The sequence below is a fragment of the Lissotriton vulgaris genome, chromosome 5 (assembly GCF_964263255.1).
Source record: "Lissotriton vulgaris chromosome 5, aLisVul1.2, whole genome shotgun sequence".
In the NCBI taxonomy this organism is placed as follows: domain Eukaryota; kingdom Metazoa; phylum Chordata; class Amphibia; order Caudata; family Salamandridae; genus Lissotriton; species Lissotriton vulgaris.
Window position 1 is genome coordinate 1,464,355,762 of NC_141693.1, and position 6,000 is coordinate 1,464,361,761.

The following is a 6,000-nucleotide window of genomic DNA, read 5'->3' on the forward strand; positions in this document are numbered from 1 at the left end:
TGTTGCCCAGATAATGTTAGAGTCATTCTGTATGATAATGTTTCCCCATGCCAACTGTCTGTACAGCTACTCCAACTTCCCGACATTCAGGAAGATTTAGCTACCATACCAAACACCTCATGGGAAACTTCTGATACTGATGTTGGTACTATCCAGATGCCACCAGTTCACATCACTGTCAGGGAAGGTGCACACACGTGCCTAGATTACCACAGAATAAAATATCTAAAGAGTGAGAGCTCGCACTACAAAAAATTGTAACAGACCTCATTCAGGCTGGCGTGGTGGAACAGGTTCCTTCCAACGTCTGCAACAACGCCATTTTGCCGGTATTAAAAAGATCGGCTACACACCAAAAGGTGTACAGATTTGTATTTGACTTGCGGGCCATTAATAAGATAGTAGAACCTCAATTTACGGTAGTTTCAGACATAACTACTATCCTCATCATGATTCCACCTACAGCTAAAACTTTTACAGTGATAGATTTGAAAAACACATTCTTTTCCATCCCCATTCATGAAGACTCACATTTTCTTTTTGGCTTCATCCTAATGAACAGATCATATAGATTCTGTCGCGCCACTCAAGGCTATACAGAAAGTCCAAGCATTTATAGCCAAGCATTGAAAAAACAACTTGACCAGGTCAATCTCCCAGAGGGAGTGGTTCCTATTCAATATGTAGATGACATTTTGTTAGCAGCAGATACTACCCAATTGGCTTGACAGTCATCATTACTGACCCTCAAATTCCTTGCTGAACATGGCCACAAGCTACCCAAAGATAAATTACAGTATTGTAGAAAACTTAGGTCACCTGTTGTCTAAGGAGGGTCGCCCTCTTACACCAAACCGGATTCAGACTATTTTGAACTTCCCTACTCCAACCACCAAAAGAGACGTGAGAGCACTAATAGGTCTTACCTCCTTCTGTAGACAGTGGGTCCCACATTTTTCACTCATTATCAAGCCACTTCTTTCCCTGATGACTAAAGATGTTTCTGATCCTATTCCCTGGACATCACAACATGCGGAAGCATTCAGGACCCTACGACAGGCTCTGTGTTCAGCCCCAGTCTTAGGTACACCTGATTATCAAAAGCCATTTTTTCTCTTTTTACACGAACGGTCCATTTGTGCCCTCTCACTTCTCTGTCAAATGCATGGTACACACAAACGACCCTGTGCCTATTTAACCGCTGTTTAGGATCCAGTTGCCCGAGCTTTGCCTACCTGTCTACGTGCTGTAGCAGCGGCTGCTGTGGCAGTGCGCCAGACAGAGGGTCTAGTTCTAGGGTCCCCATTAACAGTTCTGGTACCACATGCCATTGATATTCTGTTGAATAAAACCAAAACCCAACACCTTACTAGTGCCCGACTGTATGGATACGAACTCACCCTGTTAAATGCGCACATAACTATTCAATGCTGTACCACTCTGAATCCCGATACACTCTTACCCCTACCTGCTACCGACACCCTCACTCAGCCACCCCATCATGATTGCGTATTCCGAACAGAATCAGAAACCAAGGGAAGGGTGGACCTTAAAGACACAGCCTTACCAGGTGCAGAGGGCCACCTGTGGGTAGACGGTTCTTGCCTGAAACTCCCGAATGGGACCACATCTGCAGCCTGTTCTGTCACAACGGCACTTACAGTAGTTAAGACTGCCCGAATATTACAGAAATCTGCACAAGCGGCAGAGATAACAGCACTTACGCGCGCTTGCATCCTCAGTACAGGCATGACTGTAAACATCTACACTACTGTGGAAAGAAAGAGGGTTTCTCACTTCTAATGGGACACCTATACAACATGGTGAATTGGTTAATGCCCTTTTGGCAGCCATCAGTCTCCCTGCTAAGATAGCAATGATCAAATGCACGGCACACAAGAAAGTTATTGACGAAGTAGGAAAGGGGAACGCTCTGGCAGACAGCACTGCCAGGAACACAACCTTAGGAATAATACCTGCACCAATGTACGTCCTAAAATCACAAGCTGAGAAATGGCATGATGCCAGACAACGTATTATTGATATACAAGAATCCGCTGCCATAGAAGAAAAAGAACACTGGAAAATAGATGGTATGTTAGATGAGGAGGGATGTTGGAGATCTCAGGATACTCTTAGGTGGAAACTACCAACAGCATATGTTATTCCCTTACTTACGATGACACACTTACCTGTACACATTGGGTCCCAAGCCATCTATACTATGCTCAAGGAAGTATGGGACCATTCCAAATTGAGACCCCTGGCCGATCGATTTGTCAAGCACTGTCTGACCTGTTTAAGATACAATGTGGGAAAGGGAACAAAGGTTCCAATAGCAGGATTTGCACTGCCCTCTGCCCCTTTCGAAGTCCTCCTGATGGATTATATACAAATGAACAGAGTTAACAGCTACAAGTATGTCTTGGTGGTGGTCTGTGCATTCAGTAAATGGGTGGAAGCATACCCCACCAAGGATAATGCTGCCATTACTACAGCTGAAGTACTCCTGAAGGAATTCTTTCCCCAGTATGGCCTTTGAAGATTAATGCAAAGTGATCGAGGATCACATTTTATCAGCCAGACCGTCAAGCATATCTTGGAGGTACTGGGGGGTCAAACAAAAATTCCACACTGCATTTCACCCCCAGGCAGCAGGCTTAGTGGAACGTTATAATGGAATCTTGAAGGAGAAATTAGCTAAGATAACAACTGAGACAGGATTGAATTGGGTAAATGCTCTACCTCTAGCTCTGCTGTCTATACGATCAGTCCCACATTCTAAGTCACACCGTATGCCCTACGAGACAGTTTTTGGTAGACCTATGAATATTTGGAATGCCCCATCTCAGAAATCCCTGACTGACCTTCCCCAGGAAATGTTGACAGATTATCTGTATGAACTCACTAAAACAATGTCTTTACTCCATGAACAGGTCCGGGCCCCGCCACAGACAGATCTCAGGGCCCAGCCCTGGCCATGATATTAAACCCGGAGACTTCATCCTGGTGAAGAACTTTGCACGCACCTAGTCTCTGCAGCCTCGCTGGAAGGGTCCCTTGCAGGTGCTGCTGGGGACCAGAACGGCCTTGCGAGTAGAGGGAAAGAAATCCTGGGTCCACGCCTCCCACTGCAGAAAAGTGGATACAATAACTGAAGGCAACTTGAAAGTACACAAAGAAGTTCTGACCCACAACAGACCAATAGACTGTGACTCAGATTCTGAACCTGAACTAGAACTTTGTGACGAGGAAACAGATGGATACTACCTCCGATCCAAGTCTAAACTGAAGAACCAGCCCAGCTCCAAGGGTCGTTAGTACTCCATTGTCCATTGTTGCAGGGCGGTAGTAAAACCTGACTGAGGGTCCTGGGTACCCCTAGTAGTGGGTTACCGGGGCAAATATTGGTCAGTGAAGCATTAACTATCGGCGGCTATTGGGGACATTGCAGTACTCTTGGGACGCTTGTAGAGCTATCATGGCTGGAGATTACGATAATGTGGGACCAATGTCCCCAAAACCTGGATATCTCACGATCCATCCTATTCAATAGTACCAAAGACTACGCACCCCCTTGTACAATGATTACCAACAAGGGCCATCATCCAGGTCTGTCAATGTTCCCCCGATGAAGAAAACAGTCAACGACAATGGGAACGGTATGAATCCAGAGGCCACATGCACCCGTGGTACTACCCCACGCTGAAGAAAGCTAGAATGAGAGTTTACAGTACCCAGACAATAGTACTGATTGTCTTGACTATGTTAGCTGTTCTGTTCAGTGTAGTGTTCTGGATTATTGAGGAAACAGCTCCAGCCCATCACACAGTCCTGCCTCACACCCCACAACCATCTGAAGTTCCTAAACATTCGTATGTTCCGTGGCCTGATTCCCACTTCAACAGACATTCTGAATTCAGTAATAATACTTTCATCCAAATGCTGCACCAGTTTAATCAAGTTGCGGGTGCAACTGACTGTTATGTTTGTGGACTTCTACCTCATGCAACTCAACAGACTGTACAGTTCCTAGTGTTCCCTGCCTCGTCTGCCTATACTTGCACTCTGATGTACAACCTGAAAACGTCTTTCCCTCATGTGGCGACGCTGGCAACCTTAACACATTCCAGCCCTTTGTTTAGACATTCCATGCCCACAACAATACCATCTGTAATGCCTCTGACTCAGCATCAATGCGTACCATCATGTCCACCCCTTTGCGAGGTACGTGGGGTTACACTTTTGTTAAAATTCGAGCTAAAACAGTTGCCATTTCTCTCACGCCACGCCCTGGTACTTTATGTCTGCAAGGCCGAGGAAAAACACCGGTAGGAGTCAGTCTATGCAATACTACAATGACTGATGACAATTTCACCACATATCTCCACCTTCCTACAGGATTGCATTTTGTGTGTGGAAACAAAGCTTAAATGTGGTTACCTCCCGACTGAAGTGGTACATGCTACATAGCTTTACTCTTACCACCCGCTTTCAACAGAGACAATATGTACCACCGCCAAAGAAGACAATTGCCAGATGTGGACCAAACAGACACCACAGGTCAACAGTTCTATGATGCTATGAAAGGACTGTTGCCGTACTGGGGTCCTATGTCCAACAGCCTCCAAATCAGAAGACTAACCAGAGTCCTTGAAGCAACAATTAATATGACTGCAGCAATACTGACCAACTACTCTGCCGAACTTGATGCCACCCGCATGGTTGCCCTCCAAAAATCGTATGGTGCTAGACGTCATCTTAGCGGATAGGGGAGGAACATGCCGCATCATCGGCGCAAGCTGTTGTGTGTATATTCCTGAATCGTCACCGTCAGTATATGATGCTATCTCCAAAGTTCACCAAATTGCCTCCGAAATCCACCAAAAAACTGAAACTCCCTGGTCTTGGAGCTCTGGATTCTGGCAACTACTGGTCTCCTGGGGTTGAAAAATGATAACAATCTTACTGATTCCGCTAGCTCTCCTGTTCTTCTGCTGTCTGCGCATCCACTGTGGCCCAGCACTCTGTTCTATCTGTGCTATCGGATGTACACCACCTACCACGCCGTCTCAACGGACCAAAGTTAGTAAAATACTTTATCAACAAGCTGTGGACGAGCTTATGCGGATCGATATTGACTGAGGTATTGCCCATGGCAAAAGGAGGGACTGTGAACCCTGAATCTGCTAGGTTGCCATGTGCCCCACCATCTTTGTGACTACAGCGCTCATTTCACCTCTGTCCCACTGACCACATACAGGTCAACCTGCACTCGAGCTGACCTTTTCCCCGTAACCATGCTAAAATGTTTCAGGAATGTTGAGATGGCAGATTACCTCGCCCGGGGGTTCCATTCCTGTTCAAACTACACGACAAGAGGCAGGTGATGTGCCTAAGGCTTAGACTACCCCATTCCAGCATCAAGCTCCGTGACAAAGGGTAGGTGATCTGTATCTCCATCCCGCAAGCTATATGAACTTTCTGCGTACCTCCTCTGCGAAGGGAGTGTCCACGTCCTATAAAGGATGCTGTGTGCTCCTTGCAATTCGAACAGTCTCCCATTACTTACCTCCAGTGGGTCACAGACACTTTTCCATCTCTAGAGATTCCTGTGTAAGATTAATAAACCTGTGTTTCTTCACTCCCAGTGGTGTAGTCTCCCATTTTTTAACGTACTTGGAGGAAGCTGTGGACTTGGGTGTTTCCTGCACCCCTGGGTGGTCTGCTTCTAAGATCCCCCGGTTCTACAGGGGTTGGTGGCTGGGTTGGGGAAGGTTTGTGGGCTGCGGGTGGGTCGTGGTGGTTTTCTGGATTGTTGGAGGGTCAGGGGCAGTTTTGTGGGCTGGGCGTGAGTTGGGGTACTTTTCTGCGCTGGGGTGGTCAGGGTAGTTTTGTGGGATGGGTCAGGGTACTTTTCTGGGCTGGAGTGGTTGGGTAGTTTTGAGGGCTCGGGGTGGGTTGGGAGTTGTTTTCTGGGCTGGGGGTGGGTAGAGGGTA